General features: G+C 40.4%; 1 pseudogene; it reads left to right on the forward strand.

Moving 5' to 3' along the window:
* The first annotated feature begins 13427 nt into the window (after positions 1 to 13427).
* LOC143927136 (SCAN domain-containing protein 3 pseudogene) lies at positions 13428 to 15302 on the forward strand (annotated as a pseudogene).
* The last annotated feature ends 9106 nt before the right edge of the window (positions 15303 to 24408 follow it).

Consider the following 24408-nt stretch of genomic DNA (forward strand, 5'->3'; position numbering starts at 1 on the left):
CATATTTTCCGTTTGTTGGGGAGATGGGAGGGAAGGTCCCCCAAAAATCGACAGGATTCACAGGATAGGCAAAGTACGCCAACCTGATACAGAGAGACCCAGAGATATTATTGTAAGATTTACTTACTTTGAAGAAAAAGCAATATTTTGGAGAAAGCTCAGAGGGAAGACCACACTGCAGTATAAGGGACGGGACATACAAATCTTCTCTGACCTATCATTCGCGACCCTAGCGAGAAGACGGCTTTTGAAGCCGCTGCTGGTAGAGATGAGTGCGCGAAATGTGAAATACAGTTGGGGCTTCCCAGCATGTCTAATAGGTTTCAAAAATGGCCAAACAGCGAAGCTGAGATATCCGGAAGAACTGGCAGATTTTTGTAATAGACTAGACCTGTGCATCCCGGAACTTCCAGGCTGGGCAGGAGAGATGATGGGACTATCACAATCTGAGGGAATCATGATCTAGAACCCGGCTAGGGGGGAGTAGGGGGGGAGAGGGGGAGGAAGGTAGCTGGTGGGGGTGGCGGAAGGAGGGTGGGGGATGTAGGCGATGATCCCTCTCATCCTTCCTAAATAGGGGAGGAGGGAGAAGGCGTAGGTCAAGGAGCCTCAGACCCTCAGAACAAGTCGTTTGGGAGATGGTATGGGCTTATACGACCATCCACCAAACAAGGGCCGAGGCTTGGCCGCAGGGAGGGGGGAGGGGGGTAAGGGAGGATGGGGTGAGGTGGTGCATGGGATGGGTAGAAGGGATTGTGGGTGGGGGAGGGAGGGATAGGGAGGAAAAGTAGATCATTTGAAAATTATAACATTATTACCCGAGCAAGAGAAGGGAGGTGCCAGGGAATTAGGAAGCCAAGTGCTAAATGAGCGGCATAAATTTCCTAACATATAATGTAAAGGGATTGAATACCCCGACCAAGAGACATAAGATCCTGGCAGAGTTAAAGCGATATGAGGCAGATGTGGTGGCTCTTCAGGAGACACATATCTCCCTGACATCAAATATTAAATTATATTCGAAGAACTTCCCTATCTGGTATTACAGCGACACAATATCTACAAGGAGTAGAGGGGTCGCGATAGGGTTTTAAAAAAAAATGAAGTTCCAATTAGTGGATAGGATGAGTGATGTGGAAGGGAGGTATTTGTTCCTGAAGGGTACACTAGATGAGATGGATTGCACAATAGTTAATATCTATGCCCCTAATGCCAATTCCATTGGGTTTTTAAAGACGATACTAACTAAGTTAACCAAGTTTAAGAAGGTATATGTGATAATGCTAGGAGATATTAATTTTTGTCTCAATCCGGGACTAGATAGCACGTCCGGGACACAGAGGATGAGAAACGATCAGCTAAGAAACATTCAGCAAAAATTATATACTAGCCAGTTGGTAGATGCCTGGCGAGTCATGAACCCAAAGAGTCGAGATTACTCGTTCTACTCCCCGGTACATGCGACATACTCCCGTATTGACTATATTTTTATAGACCACGGGCTACTAGATCAGATGGTTGAAGCTAGCATAGAAGCAACTACCCTCTCAGACCACGCCCCCGTTAAGATCAAAATAAATAATTTAAGCAATGAGATAAGATCCTCGACATGGCGGATCAACGAAGATCTGCTATATGACGAAGAGGATAGAGTTAGGATTGGCAGAGAAATCGAACATTATTTTGCATTGAATGATATTCCGGAAACTGCAGGTCAAATAGTGTGGGAGGCACATAAAGCCTATATAAGAGGAATACTGATTGCAGTAGGGTCCAAAAAAAAAAAATGAGAGCCTTGAAAACTAAAAGATTAATGGAGGAGATATACAACCTAGAACAAAAGCACAAAAAAAGTCAGCTCCAAAAGGATATCATATACAAAAAATGTGTTAATACCCGAGAGGAATTAAAGGTTCTCCTGGAACAAGAAACCAGGAGGGTCTTTAATGGTCGGGCCCGAGAACGTTACCTTTGGGGGGATAAAACGGGTAAACATCTTGCTAAGATGGTGCAAAAAGAAAAAACAAAAAATTTTATTGGTAAAATTATGAACAAAAATGGTAATATGGCATTTTCAACGAAAGCAATCGCGGAAACTTTTAGGAAATATTTTGAAGAGACCTACTCAGACAGAGAACAGAGGGTACAGGGTGAGGCGCGCGAGAAGAACATTGCGGCTTTCCTAAAAAAAATTAGACTACCCGAAATCAGTACGCTGGAAAGGGAGACTCTTGATCGGCCAATCTCGGTCGAAGAAATTAATAAGGCTTTGACAAAATCAGCTCCGGGAAAATCTCCTGGACCGGACGGTTTCACAACACTCTATTATAAAACATATAGAGAAATCTTAACACCAAAAATATGTCATTATTTTAACGGGTTGGGTGAGAAATATAGTATGAGTAGTGAGGGCTTATTGGCCACAATCACACTAATTTATAAAGATGGGAAAGATCCAACTCAATGCACTAGCTATAGGCCAATTTCGTTACTCAACACAGATACGAAACTATATGCCAATATCTTAGCAGAACGGATAAGGGATTTGATGAAGAGCCTGGTTCACCCAGACCAGGTGGGGTTCGTACCAGGACAGGAAGGGAGACATAATGGTTTAAGAACCCTTCTTCTGCTCCAACAGATGCGACGGAGGGAGACCCCCAGTCTGCTTCTGTCTTCGGACGCACAGAAGGCCTTCGACAGAGTGGACTGGGGGTTTATGTTCCAAACAATGGCCGAGATGGGAATAGGCCCGAAAATAATACAGAGGGTGAGAGTTTTATATAACCAACCCACAGCGCGGGTAAAAGTCAATGGACAGGAGTCTGCTAAATTCGAACTGAAACGGGGGACAAGACAGGGATGTCCCCTGTCGCCCCTTCTGTTCGTGATGTCAATGGAACCCCTCCTCGCATCAATCCGAGATAGCCCGGATATAATGGGGGTAAAAATTGGGAAGGAGGAACATAAGCTATCTGCCTTCGCAGACGACATACTATTTTATATATGCAATCCTAAACGGTCCGTCCCAAACTTAATAAGGATACTAGAAAAATACAGAGAACTGTCCAATTTTAAAATAAATCAATTAAAATCTGAAATATTAAACATAAATACCAATAAGGCTGAGGTGCAACTAATTCAGCAGAATTGGAGTTTCCCGTGGCGAAAGGAGCGTAAATACTTGGGCATAAAATTGGCTAATTCTGAGAAGAGACTCTACCGCATCAATTACATACCGCTACTGAATGAAATTCAGGCGGAGTGTAAGAGATGTAGTAAAAGGTCGGTATCATGGTTGGGGCGAATAAACATAGTGAAGATGATAATATTTCCAAAAATCCTATACCGATTTCAGATGCTACCGATAGCATTGTCTAATACATATTTTGCTAAACTTAAATCAGTACTAAATAAATTCATATGGAAGCACAAAAAACCCAGAATAGCCTTTGCTAGCTTGAGACAACCAAAAGATAGAGGTGGGCTGGCGATTCCAGACATTCAGATGTACTATAAAGCGGTGGTTCTGTCTAGGGTGAGCGAATGGACCAAAAGGGACAATAAAGAAAAAAAGTGGGTAAAACTCGAGCACGAAAGTTGTGGAGCACAATTAGGTAAACAAATATGGAATCCCCCACACAAGAGGCAGAAGCCCTGGATAGGAAACAATTTAACACGTAATACTTTTCGAATATGGGATATGGTATATAAGCACGTTAACGGAAAATATAATTCACCTCTCATGGCACTAAAGGATAATAAATATTTTTTGCCAGGTTGCAAGGAGATAGGAGGCAATTGGGTAAAGGAGGAAGCACAGCTTAAAGATGTAATTAGGGAAGGTAGAATAGCACCTTTTCACGAAATAAAACAAAAAACAGACATAATGGTGATAGACGAGTGGAGATACTGCCAGCTCTCCCGCTTTATAAAAAAACTCCCGCAGCCGATTAGGGCGGCTGATGAATTGACCCCATTGGAACAATTATGTATAACAAAGAACTCCAAGGGGATAGTTTCTAGGTGGTATAAGTTGTTGCTGTCAGCGGGAGAGTTGGGAGTACCTCCATTCGTTAAAAAATGGGAAAGGGAACTAGGCTCACAAAAGGATAAGGTAACGTTAGGTAAAATATTTAAATTGGTCCATAGCTCAGCCATAGACTCTAAAACTGCAGAGATGAGTTACAAATGCTTGTCGAGGTGGTACTATACCCCAGATAGAAATAGTAAATTTCAATCAGACACATCAGGGGAATGCTGGCGTGGATGTGGGGGAACAGGTACTATGGCTCACATATGGTGGGGGTGCCCGAAGATCAAGATCTATTGGAACCAGATCTTATCGCATATTAAAACCATAACCAGTTCTGTGGTAATCGCAGACCCCTGGGTAGTTCGGTTTCATGGTATAGGGGGTAGCGTAAAACAGTACAAGATGTCCTTGACCCCACATTTATTAAACGCGGGGAAAAAATGTATCCCCAAAAAATGGCAAGAGTCGGAGGCGCCTCTGATATGGGAGTGGGTGGACGCCGTAGAAGGGATATATAAGATGGAATGCCTAGAGGACAGCTTGGCGGGCAGGAGCAATAAACATACGCTTGAGAAATGGAAAAGCTGGCAAGAATTTAAAAGGAGATGGAGTACCTCAGAAGGATTAAGGGCATAGATTTAAACGGGTATAGACACGATTAACTGATAAGCTAAAAAAAAAAAGATCTACTAGGTAGGGTAAGGGGAGGTGGTGGGGTAATAGTGGGCGGGAGGTGGGGGGGATCTTCAGGTTAGGGAGGCGTAGATTAGATTAATGAGGGAATATATTAAGCCATGAGAGCTGATTGAATATGGCATATTATATATATATTTAAAAAAAAAAACTGCCACCATGATGTAAAGCGATGAGAGGTAATCTGAGCAATCAGCGGATGAGAGGACCTGGTATTCCTCGGATATCACTGGTTTTACTGAGTTGGCATAAAAAAAAATAAAAAAAATAAAAAAATAAAAACTGGCAGTAACGCACACAGAACTATGTGGTGTTAAAGTGGCAGTAACGCACACAAAACTATGTGGCGTTAAACTGGCAGTAACACATACAAAACTATATGGCATTAAACAGGCAGTAACACGTACAGAACTCTATGGCATTAAACTTGCAGTAATGCACAAAACTATATGGCGTTAAACTGGCAATAACACACACAAAATGATATTGCGTTAAACTGGCAGTAACGCACACAAAACGATATAGTGTTAAACTGTCAGTAAGGCACTCAAAACTATATGGTGTTAAACAGGCAGTAATGCACACAGAAGTAAATGGAATTAAACGGCAGTAACGCACAAAACTATATGGCATTGAACTGCCAGTAACGCGCACAGAAATAAATGGTGTTAAACTGGCAGTAACACACAAAACTATATGGTGTTAAACTGGCAGTAACGCACACAAAACTATATGGCGTTAAACTGGCAGTAATGCACTCAAAATGATATGGTGTTAAACTGGCAGTAACGCACAGAAAACGATATGGTGTTAAACTGGCAGTAACGCAATGAAATAGACGTGTTTTACTACACCAGGGGTGGCCAACCCGTGGCTCCTGAGCCGCATGCGGCTCTTTGCCTGGTTCCATGCGGCTCTTACATTCAGGGATGGACTGGCCATCGGGACTACCGGGAGTATTCCGGTGGGCCGATGGCTCAGTGGGCTGGTTTACAGTGACAGGTAGCCCGAGTCTCTGCACTCCTCTCTGCTTATGAGAGTATAAGCGAGGACCTGCTCCGCTCCTCCCACACATCAACAGCCAATCTGCAGGTAGTGTAACCCTCCCCAGCCTGCCACTTTTGAATACATAGGTGCTGGAGTGAGGCTGAAGGGGGGCAGAGGAAGGAGAAACACACTGTATCTGAAGCCTATGAGATACAAGAAGGTATGACCACAACTACAGCAAAGCCAGTCCTACAGCACACAGAACGCTAGCTGAATGTGAACAAGATCGTGGGATTAGGGATGTCCCACGATCAAGCAATGTCACATGTACACTGGCTGCAGTGTCTTCCAGAAATCAATGGCTTCGGGCAGTGTGCAGGTTACTGATCTGTCCTCCCTTCTCCCTCTAGTCTTGCTCTGTACTTTTTTTTTTTAATAGTGGTTTTACCTGCACACTGATAAGATCTGCTCAGCACATTTTCTGTCTGTTGATAGTGTGACACACAGCTGGCTGTTAACCATTTCAGCTTCTTTTCAGTTATTTATCCAGAGCTCTGTGTGTGCTGCATGCTTTCTGTGATGTTTTTTGGAAGAATTTACTGCTAGTTCAGGCTAGAAGACCCATTAACTGTTTATTGTTATCCTGACCAGTTCACTGTTTGTAAGACAATTTGTATTTTGGAAATTAGATGAGCTGCTGTCTTCTGTCACATGGATGTACTTTCAACGGAAGATTACTGACTTGATCTTGCAGAACTGTTTTAAATACAGTGGAGCAACCCTGTGACACATTACACTTTTACACTGGGTTCAGACATCTCTGACAATCTCCTGTACCATGTCTGCAGTCTCTGACCATCTCATGTAGTATGTCTGCAGTCTCTGACCATCTCCTGTACCATGCCTAGTTTATATACTGTTTTTTGCGTGTTCGCAAAATAAAAGTGGGCCAGTCTGGATAAAGTCCAGGGCCGAATTTTTGTCCCAGTCCAGCCCTGTTTCCAGTCGTTCGCCATCCGCTCTCACACACACCTCCACTCACCCCTCACTCTCACTCCCCCGCCCCCTCGCTCTCACATCCAGGCAGACGCAGTCACAGACCATGGGAAATCACAGAACTCTAACATAAACTTTGTAACACTCAACATTACTGCAGGGTCGCTACAGTATTTTCGTCAAATGCGCATGTGGGCAGTTTTTCATGTATGTATTGTAAATTGTTCTATTATTGTTTATGGATTTGGTTAAACAGAGTTTGTCTGTGTGAGAGTGCACACAGTGTTCATTGTTGAAAATGACTGGCCTGTGGTCTTTGTAGTGTTAAAACAGTGTGTGACATTTACAATAAATCCAGCTGAGCAAAAGTATGTGTGTATGAGGAAGGGATGGGGTGATGTTCATGTGTGCCCATGCGTATGATGTGGCTCTTTGCAGTAACTTGGTAAAAAATGTGGCTCTTGGTCTTTGTCTGGTTGGCCACCCCTGTACTACACTGATGCTATCTGAACTGTCTCTACTCTAGCTGTACACTAATGTCAAGATTACTGACACGTGCCTCACTACACTACACTGAAACTATGGGAGTTATTTACGAAAGGAAAATCCACTTTGCACTGCAAGTGCACTTGAAAGTGCAGTAAAAGTAAAGTCACTGTAGATCCGAGGGGGACATGTAAGGAAAATAAAAAACATAATTTTAGCTTGCACATGATTGGATGATAAAATCAGCAGAGCTTCCCCTCATTTCAGATCTACCCCTTAGATTTAGAGCGACTGCACTTCCAAGTGCACTTTCAGTGCACTTTCAAGTGCACTTTCAGTGCAAAGTGGATTTTCCTTTCGTAAATAACCCCCTATATGATCTGTCCCTACTCTAGCTGCACACTATGCAAAGCTGAATGATGGTCCTCCTCACTACACTCACACTATCCCTAGACTGACACTAAACTAATATTCTACACTGACAATTGAAGCAAAATAGCACAGTATAGCACACTAACTAACTGATAGCACTGAACAGAGCCCTGTTCTATCTCTCTCCATGCCGAAATTACACTGAAAATGGCTGCCATTGAAAGAATACTTTTATACTGTGGGGCAGGAATGAACCATGATTGGATAAAATCATGATGACAGCGGAGGTTATTTACTAAAGAAAAATCCACTTTGCACTGCAAGTGCACTTGAAAGTGCACTTGGAAGTAAAGTCACTGTAGATCCGAGGGGGGCATGGAAGAAAAATAAAAAAAAAACCCAGCATTTTAGCTTGCACATGATTGGATGATAAAAATCAGCAGAGCTTCCACTCACGTCAGATATACCCCTTAGATTTAGAGCGACTGCACTTCCAAGTGCACTTGCAGTGCAAAGTGGATTTGCCTTTTGTAAATAACCCCCAGTGTACAATCATGACTCTGACAGTGCTCTGTGCTCTAGTTAGCTGAAGCTTTCACTGCTTCAGCCATACAGGGCTTGCAATGCATTGTTCAGCACTGCAATGCATTATGGTCGGTTCTGGGGCTGAACAAACGGTCAAACTACCCATTTGTTCAGCTGTTCGTTGAACGTCCGAACAGCTAAAGTTTGGACCGTATGCTTGGCCCGAACCATTCGCCCATTCCTAGTCATATACTGTATTTAGAGGGCAATAAAATGTTTTCATTAATTAAAAAATAATAAAATCTTAAATGAATAAACTAAAAGAAGGGAGACACTGCCTTTTGTTTGCTAAAAATATTAACTATCAACCATATTTAAAGCCTTACTCCACTGGGTGGAGTGGTATTGAACCAAAAGTGGTATTAAACCAAAAACCAAACATTTTAAATGGAGACACAGTTTAAATGTAGTCCCTTCAATAGTTTTCTTCTTTTTACCTAGTAATTCAGACAGCAACACACTTCCTGTTTTAAGCCTTGTGCCACGATCAGATTTTCCAACGGCTGTTGGCAGAAAATCCGACCATTGGTAAGCTCCATCGGACAATTGTTGTCAGATTTTCTGTGGACAATTGTTGGATGCCAGGTTTTAAAATTTTCCACAGACAAATTTCTGTTGTTCGATTTTCTGAGCGTGTGTACACAAGTCAGTCGGACGAAAGTCCAAAGTACAAAAACACATGCTTGGAAATAAGGACGAGTCAGAAGCGGTTGGTCTTGTAAACTAGCGTTCGTAATGGAGAATTAACATTCGTGACGTGGCAAATTATGAAATGTGTGTAGTGCACATTCTTTTCTTCCAGAAAGAGATAATAATGAAGCTGCTTTGCTGGTGATACTGATGGAGTTATTGCAAAAAACTATTTCAATTTTGAGCAAGTTACCACAACACCATTATCCTGTAGTTTTTAAGATCAAAGATACAACTATGTTGGTGTCCTTTGTCAATTTTCCATTGTATTTTTTTAAATGTAACTGACTTCCAAACTGTCATTTGAAATAAAACACATATCCAAGTATTATTCTCTACATTTTTTATTGTGCATTAAAAAAAGAAAACAAATAAAATTAGACTATCTGCCAATAAAACTTAACCAAAAAGTGCATTATATGCAACCAAAAATATAGAAAATATAACAAATCAAATCATTATTATTCAGCAAAAAAAATAAAATAAAAGCCTCATGCATGTGTCCTGCTTCTTAATATAGGGGGTCAACAATGCCAAGAGTTGGTGAAAGCAGGGGCCTGTCGTCTGGAGATAATTCTGAAAAACATCTGGATTATTCTCCTGAAGCTCCAGCAGCAAAGGCATATGACATAATGGGTCACGATTAATAAAGTAACCAATTTTTGGTACAAGAACTCTGGACTGGACTTGGGTCAAAGCAATAACTCCAAGGCCAATAATTAATAACACATTATCTCCTCTGATTCCGCAACATGTCTGGTTGATGAACGGCTGTTCAGAAACGAACTGAAAAGCACGAACTGAAAAGCCCGAAATGAAAAGCACAAACTGAAGAGCGAATAAACACTCACCAAACTTCTACTAACATGAAATTATCAGAAGGAGCCCAAAGGGTGGTGCTAAAGTGCTGCAAAACCACGTAGTACGTCACTACGTTTATGTTTGTTGGCCGACAATTCCTTGCCGTTTTTATGCAACACAAAATCCAGGCACATGCCTTCGGACAAAAATTTGAGGTTTTGTCAGTGGAAAATCCGACTGTGTGTATGAGGCTTAAGGGTGTCTCCACTCTGGATAGAGGAGCAAACATTTTATATACTGCAGCTCAGATGCAGCGGCTGCATTCGTTTTCTTTTTTTTTAAGACTTTTTTCCAATTTTTTTTACCTAATTATTCAGCCAGAAACACACTTCCTGTCTTAGGGTGCCTTCATTCTGGATAGAAGAGTAACAGAGACACCTTTGTACAGCAACATTGTCAGTCTAGGGGGAGAGTAGTGTTAGATGTATTAGCACAGGGGTCATCAACCCCCGGGCCGCGGCCCAAAGCCGGGCCGTGCCGCCTCTCTAGGTGGGCCGCAGCTCCAAGGACACTGTCAGGTCCGAGATTATCAACCCCCGGGCCGCGGCCGGCTAAGGCTTCAGCTTCACCGCTGACGGAGAAAACTGTCAGCGGTGCGGCCGGCCGAACAAGCAGAGCAGATGACCTCATCCCTCTGCGCTACGCACAGGCGCGCCGCTGTCCCGTCCTGGCTACAGTTACACAGAAGCGGCGGCTAATGAGAGAGAGAGAGAGAGTGACCTCATCTCTCCCCGCCCACCCTCACTGAACTTACTTTCCCGCAGTCTCCAACGGCTCCTCCCCTCACTCCCATGCTGGAACTGTAAGTACATTGCACTCTGCACTGCTAATATTTTTTTATAATTAATATTAATTTAATTTAATTAATTTAATTAATTTAATTAATTTAATTAATTTAATTTAATTAATTGGGAAATTAATATTATTTCTGCAATGGGACATCAAATATTATTTCTGCAATGGGACAACTAATATTATTTCTATCACGGGACATTAAATATTATTTCTGCAATGGGACATTAAATATTATTTCTGCAATGGGACATCTAAAATTATTTCTGCAATGGGACATCTAATATTATTTCTATCACGGGACATTAAATATTATTTCTGCAATGGGACATCTAATATTATTTCTGCAATGGGACATCTAATATTATTTCTGCAATGGGACATCTAATATTATTTCTATCACGGGACATCTATTATTTCTATCACGGGACATTAAATATTATTTCTGCAATGGGACATCAAATATTATTTCTGCAATGGGACATCTAATATTATTTCTGCAATGGGACATCTAATATTATTTCTATCACGGGACATCTATTATTTCTATCACGGGACATTAAATATTATTTCTGCAATGGGACATCTAATATTATTTCTGCAATGGGACATCAAATATTATTTCTATCACGGGACATTAAATATTATTTCTGCAATGGGACATCTAATATTATTTCTGCAATGGGACATCAAATATTATTTCTATCACGGGACATCTAATATTATGTCTATCACGGGACATTAAATATTATTTCTGCAATGGGACATTAAATATTATTTCTGCAATGGGACATTAAATATTATTTCTGCAATGGGACATCTAATATTATTTCTGCAATGGGACATCTAATATTATTTCTATCACGGGACATCTAATATTATTTCTGCAATGGGACATCAAATATTATTTCTGCAATGGGACATCTAATATTATTTCTGCAATGGGACATCTAATATTATTTCTGCAATGGGACATCTAATATTATTTCTATCACGGGACATCTAATATTATTTCTATCACGGGACATTAAATATTATTTCTGCAATGGGACATCTAATATTTCTGCAATGGGACATCTAATATTATTTCTGCAATGGGACATTAAATATTATTTCTGCAATGGGACATTAAATATTATTTCTATCACGGGACATCTAATATTATGTCTATCACGGGACATTAAATATTATTTCTGCAATGGGACATTAAATATTATTTCTGCAATGGGACATTAAATATTATTTCTGCAATGGGACATCTAAAATTATTTCTGCAATGGGACATCTAATATTATTTCTATCACGGGACATTAAATATTATTTCTGCAATGGGACATCTAATATTTCTGCAATGGGACATCTAATATTATTTCTGCAATGGGACATTAAATATTATTTCTGCAATGGGACATTAAATATTATTTCTGCAATGGGACATCTAATATTATTTCTGCAATGGGACATCTAATATTATTTCTATCACGGGACATCTAATATTATTTCTGCAATGGGACATCAAATATTATTTCTGCAATGGGACATCTAATATTATTTCTGCAATGGGACATCTAATATTATTTCTGCAATGGGACATCTAATATTATTTCTATCACGGGACATCTAATATTATTTCTATCACGGGACATTAAATATTATTTCTGCAATGGGACATCTAATATTTCTGCAATGGGACATCTAATATTATTTCTGCAATGGGACATTAAATATTATTTCTGCAATGGGACATTAAATATTATTTCTGCAATGGGACATCTAATATTATTTCTGCAATGGGACATCTAATATTATTTCTATCACGGGACATCTAATATTATTTCTATCACGGGACATTAAATATTATTTCTGCAATGGGACATCTAATATTTCTGCAATGGGACATCTAATATTATTTCTGCAATGGGACATTAAATATTATTTCTGCAATGGGACATTAAATATTATTTCTGCAATGGGACATCTAATATTATTTCTGCAATGGGACATCAAATATTATTTATGCAATGGGACATCTAATATTATTTCTGCAATGGGACATCTAATATTATTTCTGCAATGGGACATCTAATATTATTTCTGCAATGGGACATCTAATATTATTTCTGCAATGGGACATCTAATATTATTTCTATCACGGGACATCTAATATTATTTCTATACTGGGACATTTAATATTATTTCTATCATGGGACATTTAATATTATTTCTATCATTGGACATCTAATATTATTTCTATACTGGGACATCTAATATTATTTCTATCATGGGACATCTAATATTATTTCTATACTGGGACATTTAATATTATTTCTATACTGGGACGTTTAATACTATTTTTATACTGGGACTTTTAATAATCCTTTTAATACTTTTATACTGGGACTTTTATACTTTTAATAATACTTTTTATACTGGGACCGTTATAATACTTTTATAGTGAGACTGTTATAATAAAACCAATTAGTGACAATCTGTTACGCTTTGGTGGCAGGTGACAGTGACAATCCACATCTGCTGGCAGCTGACATTGACAATCCACATCTGGGGGCAGAAAAGTGGCAATCCACATCTGGTGACAGGTCGCAGCAGTGGCAATCCACATCTGGTGACAGGTCACAGCAGTGGCAATCCACATCTGGTGACAGGTCACAGCAGTGGCAAACCACATCTGGTGACAGGTCACAGCAGTGGCAATCCACATCTGGTGACAGGGCGCAGCAGTGGCAATCCACATCTGGTGACAGGGCGCAGCAGTGGCAATTCCCATCTGAAGACAGGCTGCAGCAGTGACAGGCCGCAGCAGTGGCAATTCCCATCTGAAGACAGGCCGCAGCAGTGGCAATTCCCATCTGAAGACAGGCCGCAGCAGTGGCAATTCCCATCTGGTGGCAGGCTTTGCCAACTAGCCAAAATGAGTAAAAAACAAATGTCACTGCAGAGCTTTTTTGAAAAGGGGCAAAGACCCAATGATGAGACAACAGAAGACTGTTCTAAGACTGCAAACAAAAAGAAAGCTGCATTTAAAAGAAAATACCAAGAGTCCTATTTAAATTATGGGTTCATTGCATCAGGTGATTCACATTCTCCAAACCCGCTTTGTATAATATGTGGTGAGCGGCTATCCAATGAAGCCATGAAACCTTCAAAACTGCTTCGCCATATGGAGACCAAACACCCTTCATTAAAAGACAAGCCGGTTGAGTTTTTCAAAAGAAAAAAACGTGAACACGAAGGACAGAAGCAATTATTGAAGACCACCTCTTCGATAAATGCGTCTGCATTGAGAGCCTCATTCTTAGTGGCTAACCGTATTGCTAAATCTAAGAAACCATTTACAATCGGAGAACAGTTGATCCTGCCTGCTGCAAAGGACATTTGCCGTGAAATTTTAGGAGAGGCTGCGGTTGAAAAGGTGGCGCATGTTCCTCTTTCGGCTAGCACTGTAGCTAGACGAATAAATGAAATTGCAGAGGATATTGAAACGCAACTGATAGAGAGAATTAAGGAGTCACCATGGTATGCCATACAAGTCGATGAGTCTACTGATGTTGACAACAAGGCAACAATGCTTGTTTTTGTTCGATATGTTTTCCAGGAGGATGTCCATGAGGATATGCTATGTGCACTCTTCTTGCCGACCAACACCACAGCTGCAGAATTGTTCAATTCTTTAAATGAGTATATGTCAGGAAAACTGAATTGGTCGTTTTGTGTTGGTGTATGCACGGATGGAGCTGCTGCCATGACTGGGCGGCTTTCTGGTTTTACCACTCGGGTCAAGGAGGTTGCTTCCGAATGTGAGTCTACGCACTGTGTCCTCCATAGAGAAATGCTGGCTAGCCGAAAAATGTCACCTGAACTGAACAACGTTTTGCAGGCTGTGATTAAAATAATCAACCACATTAAAGTACATGCCCTTAACTCACGTCTGTTCGAACAGCTCTGTGAGGAGATGGATGCAGAGCACACTCGTCTTCTCTTATACACAGAAGTGAGATGGCTTTCTAAAGGTAGATCACTGAGCAGAGTGTTTGAGTTACGAGAGCCGCTCCAGAGATTTCTTTCTGAAAAACAGTCACCACTTGCAGCACATTTCAGTGTCACAGAATGGGTCACAAAACTTGCTTACTTGTGTGACATATTTAACCTGCTCAACGAACTCAATCTGTCACTTCAGGGGAGAATGAGAACTGTGTTTAAGTCTGCTGATAAAGTGGCTGCATTCAAAGCCAAACTGGAATTATGGGGGCGACGAGTCAACAATAATATTTTTGACATGTTTCCAACCTTATCAGATCTTTTGAAAGAGACTGAGCCAGAACCTTCTTTCACACAGCTGGTGCATGATCACCTCTATCAGCTTTCAAATGAATTTGAGCATTATTTCCCATCCTCAAAAGACCCCCGAATTGGGAAGGAATGGATCCGTGACCCATTTGTGAATAAGCCAGGTGAATCCACTCTGTCCGTGCTAGAAGAGGATCAACTGCTTGAGATCGCAAATGATGGTGGCCTTAAAAGTATGTTTGAGACGACTTCAAACCTCCATACGTTCTGGATTAAAGTCAAGGCAGAATATCCTGCAATTGCCACAAAAGCGCTGAAAAGCTTGCTGCCATTTCCAACATCCTATCTTTGTGAAGCTGGATTTTCTGCAGTGACAGCAACCAAAACAAGATTACGGAGCAGACTGGACATAAGCAACACACTTCGAGTGTCACTGTCTCCTATCACCCCAAGATGGGACCGCCTTGTTGCAGTAAAACAAGCTCAGGGATCCCACTGATTCTGCATTATGGTGAATATAACTATTTCATTTTATATTCCAATGTAATAGAAATAACGTGCTTCAGTCACCCTGACACCATAACACTGTTTAGTTGCAGGGAAACAAGCTTGGGGCTCCCACTGATTCTACATTACATTGAGTTGAACTATATAATCATTGTATTATATTGTAATAATATAAATAATGCACTTCAATCGTCCCGATATTATGGTATCAGGATGATTGAACCGATAACGCACCACATCGCGATTCCTCCCCCCCCACCGGGCCTTGGAAAAATATTCTTCCACAAAACCGGGCCTTGGTGCCAAAAAGGTTGGGGACCACTGTATTAGCAGATTTAGGTTTACTTGACCAACAGTCTTTAGTTTCCATTTGGGATAAAGGTTTTTTTAAATATGGAATAAAAGTTGACCATTATAATTACCCCTGTCAGTGTTAAATGGATTGTCTCAACCCTCCAACTACCAGTTTTCTGGACAGCTTGGTCCATTAAAGGAAGTTAATAAAGAACAGACTTACTGATCAGATCAACAGATGAATTCTAAGAAAAAAAAGTAATGTAGCCACCACATCTCAAAATTAGTAAGCTGCAATAAAATAAATGTTTGCTACTTGGTTTAATGCTGCTTTAAAGTACAAAAAGCAGCTCTTGCCGAAAAGGACATCTTTCTTCTTCACACTGTCCTCCGCAGATCCACTGCTCTGTCCTTCCAAGTTGAATGGCACCAACTTTATTCAACTCAGATCCTATGAGCCCAAGGAGTCAAAGACCTGCTCACAAGACACCCCATCAATCTTCCCTGGACTCTCAGAGAATGCAGCAGAGAACAGCAACATTGTCAAGAGTTCAGGAGCCACCCACAAGCTAGAGGAACAAGACATAGACCAACAGTTTAATGTGACCAGACTTAAAAACAACTATAAAAGGTATGTATACCAAACAATATAAAAAAAAGCATAGGGGAGGCCTGCAAGGAGGAAAGGAATGGTCAGAGTTCTAAGTGCCCAAGCTGATGTTGGCCCTAAGATTTCTGTTAATTGTTTGCACACGCTTTTATTAGACATAAAGATTTTGCCATCTTTATGTCTAATGCAATTATCGTGATCTACTACAATATAGCAAAGTACTATATACTTTATGGACTAATGATTTATTTACATTCAGTAAAGACTCTCATAGTCATTATTGAATACTTGTTGGTATTAAACCATTGTCTTCAATTTTTTCTTAAATATTTTAGTGTGTTTGTATTTACTTTTATAATGCTAAAATCACCAAGCACTGCATTTTTTACAGGATTCAGGTTATTTTAAATATACATCCTGCAAAGGCATAATCTTCACGTGTCCACTGGCTAACTTTAGGCATAATATAAAAGTTTGACATGTTTAATTAGGCATAATTAGATTATACCTACTGTACATATGGGCATTATCAGTATAATCACATTTTGCTTTACCTAGAACAATCAGCACTTTATTACCTACCAATTACCTAGGAGAACACACTTGTTTATACTAATGCTCCAATATATACTAAATCTTTCTAATTGGCATTTAACCGCATTTTTATTTTTAATAAAAAAAAAATAATTTCAAGGCTATGAAGTCACTGAGTAAATGACATTCTTTGGTGTTAATTGTTACAAAAAATACTTTTACTGAAGTTATGTTTGTACAAAAAAATAGAATAGTTTAATGTTCAAATAATTGCTAACAATAACTGTATATTATACATGAGATATACTGTAGAATTCAATGTGAATAAAACCTTGTCACTATATTCTGCTAATAGGTTGGTAAAAGCTCCAGCTAAATTAGAAAAATCGTAGTTAAGACCACGCCTTGTAACATTTTACTATATATATTTTTTTTCTTTTTCAGAACTCATATGCTTCACAAGTTAATATTAAAAGAAAAACTACACACTGCTTTGCTCATGTTTCACCTGAAGTTAGTATATAAGTCTATATTGGTTGGTTGTTGTCCCCTCTTTAACTTCTACTGTATCTACACAGGGACCTTCTGTCTTGATAACTTGCCCATTTTCCTGGATTTTAAATTCGATAGTCATTTGGTGTCTAACATTGTTCTGGGCTTGACTGTGGCTTCCCAACCATGGATCAGTATTTTCTGGTTAACTGGCCATAGCTAATTAAGGAATAATAGCTCTGTATTTAAATTTTGGGGACAACTAAGCACAGGTAGGCATTCTCATTTTAAAGTGTGTCTCAAGTCAAAATAAATGTTGCCAAACCACCGAATTCCCCCAATCTCCCCATAGAGATTGTTTGTTAGTCCAAGATGAGGACTGGGAAGACTCTATGGGATAACACAGGATATCTCTAAATTCCTGACTTTATGAATTGATGTTTATTTGCACTTACCAAGCAGATATGACAAAATGTTTAGAATGGTATATCTAAAAGACCAAAAAGGAGAAAATAAGAGATGTTTATTGTTAAAGGGTTACTAAACCCAGGACCCTGCATTCACTATATTTGGTCTCTCACAGTACACAGAACATGGACATGCAATTATTTTAGTAAATGTAAGCTACTAAATACCTTTTCCTATGAGCAGTATATAGCAGTCTTGTGACTTCTATCAGTGTCTGGTTAAAGCTTGTAGGAGGAGTTTTTATTCTATTCTGATTGTCCTATGAGGCTGCAGGACCACTGACCAACTGTCTGAGCAGTGATGATTGGCCCTGCGCTGATCACATGCACCCTCCCAAGAAAAAAATAACTCTCTAGCAATACATAGCAAACTGAGCATGTGCAGAGTGTCTCCAAAGGAAGAGATAGATCGGGGACAGTGGAAGAAGAGAAGAATCAGAGAAGACAGGATCAAATAGCCTTTTACACATTGCAGAGGGTTAACCCCTTAGGTTCCACAGTGAGTATAACAAATATGCTTTTTATTTACAGATTTTACTGTTGTGGTGTCTGTTTAGTAACACTTTAAGGTCAACATATACTTTCAAGAGGAGCAAACTACTAATGATAAATATTGCAACCGTTGCTGCCTTAGTCAGTTCCCTCAAATGTCACTGTGCAAGTTTTCCATAGATCTTGTAAAATACTGTATGTCTGCTGTAAGTGTCATGGCATTTTAATTATAAATAGCTTATCAGGTTAATAAATACATTTGTTTTTATTATTTGATTAAACTAAGATTTTTTTGTGCTGCAACCATTTCATTTTTTTTATTATTTTTTTGTTGGGCTCATGCACCCAACTCACCTTGTTGGGTGCATGACTTTTGCTAATGGTTTAAAGCTGAACCCTAGCCTTATCTGCAGTTTTGCATAGTTGCAAATGCTCCTTTCTTGCACTAAAATTGCTTACTTTGATTTTACTGCACACCATGTTTTAGAAGCTGCAGCATGTCAGATCAGATCATAGCCCACCTTATTTCCTGGCTGGAGGACATCCAGCATCATCCAGCCATTCCATGCCAGCATGGTCTACCTTTCATTTATTCGATTTCAGTTCTTTAACCACTTGACCACTGGGCACTTAAACACCCTTAATAACTAGACCATTTTTCAGCTTTTGGTGCTCTCACATTTTGAATGAGAATTACTCAGTCATGCAACACTGTACCCATATGAATTTTTGTCCTTTTTTTCACACAAATAGAGCTTTCTTTTGGTGGTATTTAATCACCTCTCGGTTTTTTATTTTTTGTGCTATAAAAGAAAAAAGACTGAAAATTCTGTAAAAAAAGTGAAATTTTCATCGTTTCTGTTATAAAATTTAGCAGATTAGTAATTTTTCTTCATAAATTTTGGCCAAAATTTATACCACTACATATCTTTGGTAAAAATAAGTACAAATTGGTGGATATTATTTGGTCTTTGTGAAAGTTATAGAGTCCACAAGCTATGGTGCCAATATCTGAAAATTGATCACACAGTACTGACGGCCTATTTCAATTCTTGAGACTCTAACATGCCATAAAATTACAAATACCCCCCAAATGACCCCTTTTTGGAAAGAAGACATTCCAAGGTATTTAGTAAGAGGCATTGTGAGTTTTTTGAAGTTGTCATTTTTTCCCACAATTCTTTGAAATATCAAGATTTTTTTTCCTTTTTTTCCCCACAAAATTGTCATATTATCAGTTTATTTCTCACACACAGCATATGCATACCACAAATTACACCCCAAAACACATTCTGCTATTACTCCCGAGTACGGCGATACCACATATGTGAGATTTTTACACAGTGTGGCCACATACAGAGGCCCAAAATGCAGGGAGCGCCATCAGGCGTTCTGGAGCACCCAGGACAATTCTGACATTTCTCTTCTACATGTAAAAATCATAATTTATTTGCTAGAAAATTACATAGAACCCCAAAACATTATATATATTTTTTAGCAAAGACCCTAGAGAATACAATGGTGGTTGTTGCAAATTTTTGTGTCACACAGTATTTGCGCAGCAATTTTTCGAACTCGTTTTTTTGGGGGAAAAAACAGTTTTGTGCTTAAAAAAACCCCCAGTAAAGTTAGCCCAATTTTTGTATAATTTGAAAGATGAAGTTATGCTGAGTAAATAGATACCTAACATGTCACTCTTCAAAATTGCACATGCCCGTGGAATGGCGTCAAACGTCGCTACTTAAAAATCCCCATAGGCGACGCTTTAATTTTTTTTTACTGGTTACATGTTTTGAGTTACAGAGGAGGTCTAGGGCTAGAATTATTGCTCTCGCTCTAACGTTCATGGCAATACCTCACATGTGTGGTTTGAACACCGTTTTCATATGTGGGCGGGGCTTACGTATGCGTTCGCTTCTGCATGTGAGCACATGGGGACAGGGGCGCTTTAAATTTTTTTTTTTATTGTTCATTTTACTTTATTTATTTTAGTTTGACATTTTTTTCCCCAAAAATAAATTTTTGATCACTTTTATTCCTATTACAAGGAATGTATACATCCCTTGTAATAGGAATATGGGATGACAGGTCTTCTTTACAGTGAGATCTGGGGGTCAATAAGACCCCACATCTCACCTCTAGGCTGGGAAGCCTGAAATAAAAAAAAAGATTCTGGCTTTGATCGTATTGGCAAGTTGGTAGAAGCACCGGAGGGTGGTGAGAGGGGGGCGTCTATGGCTGGGTATTGCAGGGTATCACTGAGTATGGCTGGATATCTCCATGTATGACTGGGTATTGCAGGGTATCTCCAAGTATGGCTGGGTATGGCAATTTATGGCAGGGTATTGCAGAGTATTGGCGGGGTATTGCAGAGTATTGGTGGGTATTGCAGAGTATTGGCGGGTATTGGCGGGTATTGCAGAGTATTGGCGGGTATTGCAGAGTATTGGCTGGTATTGCAAAGTATTGGTGGATATTGCAGAGTATTGGCGGGTATTGCAGAGTATTGGCAGGTATTGGAGAGTATTGGCGGGTATTGCAGAGTATTGGTGGGTATTGCAGAGTATTGTGGGTATTGCAGAGTATTGGGGGTATTGCAGAGTATTGGGGGGTATTGCAGAGTATTAGCTGGCATTGCAGAGTATTGGCGGATATATTGCAGAGTATTGGCGGGTATTGGTGGGTATTGCAGAGTATTGGCGGATATTGCAGAGTATTGGCTGGTATTGCAGAGTATTGGCGGGTATTGCAGAGTATTGTCGGGGTATTGCAGAGTATTGGCAGGGTATTTCAGAGTATTGGCGGGTATTGCAGAGTATTGGCTGGTATTGCAGAGTATTGGTGGGTATTGCAGAGTATTGACGGGTATTGGAGATTATTGGCGGGTATTGGAGAGTATTGGTGGGTATTGCAGAGTATTGGCGGGGTATTGCAGAGTATTGGCGGGTATTGGCGGGTATTGCAGAGTATTGGCGGGTATTGCAAAGTATTGGCTGATATTGCAGAGTATTGGCGGGTATTGCAGAGTATTGGCGGGGTATTGCAGAGTATTGGCGGGTATTGGCGGGTATTGCGGAGTATTGTCGGGTATTGAAGAGTATTGGCTGGTATTGCAGAGTATTGGCGGGTATTGCAGAGTATTGGCGGGTATTGGAGAGTATTGGCGGGTATTGCAGAGTATTGGTGGGTATTGCAGAGTATTGTCGGGGTATTGCAGAGTATTGGTGGGTATTGGCTGGTATTGCAGAGTATTGGTGGGTATTGCAGAGTATTGGGGGTATTGCAGAGTATTGGGGGGTATTGCAGAGTATTAGCTGGCATTGCAGAGTATTGGCGAGTATTGCAGAATATTGGCGGGTATTGGCGGGTATTGCAGAGTATTGGCAGATATTGCAGAGTATTGGCTAGTATTGGCAGGTATTGCAGAGTATTGTCGGGGTATTGCAGAGTATTGGCAGGGTATTTCAGAGTATTGGCGGGTATTGGCGGGTATTGCAGAGTATTGGCGAGTATTGCAGAGTATTGGCCAGTATTGCAGAGTATTGGCGGGTATTGCAGAGTATTGGCGGGGTATTGCAGAGCATTGGCGGGGTATTTCAGAGTATTGGCGGGTATTGGCGGGTATTGCAGAGTATTGGCGAGTATTGCAGAGTATTGGCGAATATTGCAGAGTATTGGCGGGTATTGGAGAGTATTGGTGGGTATTGGAGAGTATTGGTGGGTATTGCAGAGTATTGGCGGGGTATTGCAGAGTATTGGTGGGTATTGCAGAGTATTGGCGGGTATTGGCGGGTATTGCAGAGTATTGGCGGGTATTGCAGAGTATTGGCTGGTATTGCAGAGTATTGGCGGATATTGCAGAGTATTGGCGGGGTATTTCAGAGTATTGGCGGGTATTGGAGAGTATTGGTGGGTATTGGAGAGTATTGTGGGTATTGGAGAGTATTGGCGGGGTATTGCAGAGTATTGGTGGGTATTGCAGAGTATTGGGGGGTATTGCAGAGTATTGGGGGGTATTGCAGAGTATTAGCTGGCATTGCAGAGTATTGCCAGGGTATGGAGGGGTTAAATTCGGTGAGCAGCGATGTGGGCACTGCAGATGCAGCCCACAGCGCTGCTGACACCGATCTCTTTCCCCTCCGCTGTACCGATCGGTACAGAGAGGGGGAGGGAGGAACCGGCGTCATAAAATGAAGCCGGTTTGTTTACAAGTGATCACTCCATCATTTGACAGAGTGATCACGTGGTAAACGGCCGCGATGAGCGGCCGTTTACCGTGATCCATGATGCTCCGGGTTACTGGACCCGGCGGTCACAGATGCTCTCGTGTGCGCGCCCCAGGGGGCGCGCAAGAGCAAAATTCTGGGAGGCCGTTAATTAACGGCCTCTCAGAGTTAAACAACCGCCCTGAAGCCGTTAATCGGCTATGGGCGGTTGTTAAGTGGTTAAATCATGGAACATTACCAAATAAGTGTGCATTACCAAATTCTACCTGCCTAGAAATGCTCACTCCTCTAGACTGACATCCACCCATCAAAGTAGATCTTGAGAGGAATACTGAAACATGGTGCTGTAATGTTTTTAGGAAGCTATACGTAGTACCTTGCCATGATCTGCTTGCATTGCATAGGGAAGCACAAAGACCTTTTGATTGCATCACTTTCTTAAGGTATGTAATGAAAATGGAGAGATTTTGTTTACAAAAATCAGCATGTTGATATGTGTGTGTGGGGGTGGGGTTGGGGGAGGAGTACAATACCTATGAAAGGCAAAATATAAGCAGATTAAATATAAACATCATGTAAAGGTTAAGTTTAAATTATGTTGGAAGGTTAATTCATAGATCAGTCAAATGAAAACTGATGGACTCAATAGGAATCAGGAAGTTCAGTTTACATCCAAGTCCTTGTTGATTCATAATAAGGTCAAGAATGGGTGAAGGTCTTCCCACTGGTGTCATGAAGAACCCAACTCCATGAAAACTGAACAAAAAGTTGTTGTGGTAGAGTTTTACTTTAAATGCACATCTAAAGTGGTTGTAAAGGCAGAAGATTTTTGTATCTTAAGGCACTCTATACATTAAGATAAAGAGCCTTCTGTGTGCAGCAGCCCCCTCAGCCCCCTAATACTTACCTGAGGTCCATTTGGATCCATCGATATTGCACAAGAGACTCAGCTGTCTGGGACTCCCCTCCTCATTGGCTGAGACAGCAGAACGGTGCCTTTGGCTCCCGCTGCTGTGAATCAAAATAAGTGAGCCAATAAGGAGAGAAAGGAGGTAGGGCGGGACCGTGGCTCTGTGTCTGAATGAACACAGGGAAAGTATGGCTCGGGTGCTCCATAGCAAGCTGTTTGCTGTGGGGGTACTCAAAGCAGGGAGGGGCTAGGAGCGCCAAAGAGGGACCCAAGAAGTGAAGGATTTGGACAAATCCACTGCACAGAGCAGGTAAGTATGACATGTTTGTTATTATCAATGGAAAAAAAAGTGAGACTGTAGTATCACTTTAAAGTGATAGCATCATCCCTTCACACATTTTAGGCTGAACAGATCACTTAAATGGATGCAATTAACACATTCTGATGGTGCTTTTGCTATGTAAACACATCCATATTTTCAGGAAACAGTGCTGTTGCTTTTTTGGGCTACTTTGAGTGAAGGGATACTGCTACAGAAACTGCCTTGCACAGTTGTCAGTTACACACCCTTTGCCCTTTCATTACATGCATATTCTTTAGTAAATCAAGCCCATTGTGTTTGAGGTTTGTTACAAGGTACTATCTGAATTGTCCCAAGTTCTGAGCCTAGGAAATGCACCCAAGGCACCCTGCCCATGCCTCTCGTGATCTAGACTCAACCAAGGCAGCAAGAAAATGTGAGAAACTGGGTCCTGGAACACATATGGGTTACACCAGCAACATTTCCTAAAACTGAATTTCCCAAAGCCTTGGTTGGGAAAATTTGGGGTGCATAAACCCATTATCTTTCAAAACAAAGGGTATAAGAAATCTATCATTGCCTCTCAGTTGCTATTGAATTCATTTTTTTCAATAATAATCAAAAATAATAATAGCAATAACAAATATACTATTAATGATAATAAAATAATTTTACCCCCATGACAAATCCAAAATAAATAAATTATTTGATTTAAATATGTTATCTATTTAAATTGAGATATTTAACGCTCTATGTATTAAGCAGTTTATTT

This window comes from Lithobates pipiens, unplaced genomic scaffold (assembly GCF_037356315.1).
Source record: "Lithobates pipiens isolate NorthernLeopardFrog02 unplaced genomic scaffold, aLitPip1_a1.2 Scaffold_23, whole genome shotgun sequence".
NCBI classification, from domain to species: Eukaryota; Metazoa; Chordata; class Amphibia; order Anura; family Ranidae; genus Lithobates; species Lithobates pipiens.